This window comes from Arachis ipaensis, chromosome B04 (genome assembly GCF_000816755.2).
Source record: "Arachis ipaensis cultivar K30076 chromosome B04, Araip1.1, whole genome shotgun sequence".
Classification (NCBI taxonomy): Eukaryota; Viridiplantae; Streptophyta; class Magnoliopsida; order Fabales; family Fabaceae; genus Arachis; species Arachis ipaensis.
In genome coordinates, this window is record NC_029788.2 from 129,774,756 (window position 1) to 129,775,075 (window position 320).

The window sequence follows — 320 nt, forward strand, 5'->3', positions numbered from 1 at the left end:
TGATGTTTCTGATGTTTCCAACAAGTGTTGGATTTGGTTGGATCAAGACCAACTTTGTATTCGGACTATGTTTTTTTTTTCTATTTTACTTTTTTTTTTCTTTTCCTTTTTCTTAAAGAAGAAAATTTTCACCATATCTTTTTTAAAATGGGGAAAATAAGGAACATTAGTGATTAGTCTATTATTTTTAAGGCATGGGATTTTGTTCTCAAATTATTTAACAAAATCCACACACAATAAGCTCGTAAATATTCCAACATTTATGTTGAAGAGTGAATATTGTTATTGCCATTTTAATAATATCGTTTTTATTTTTAATA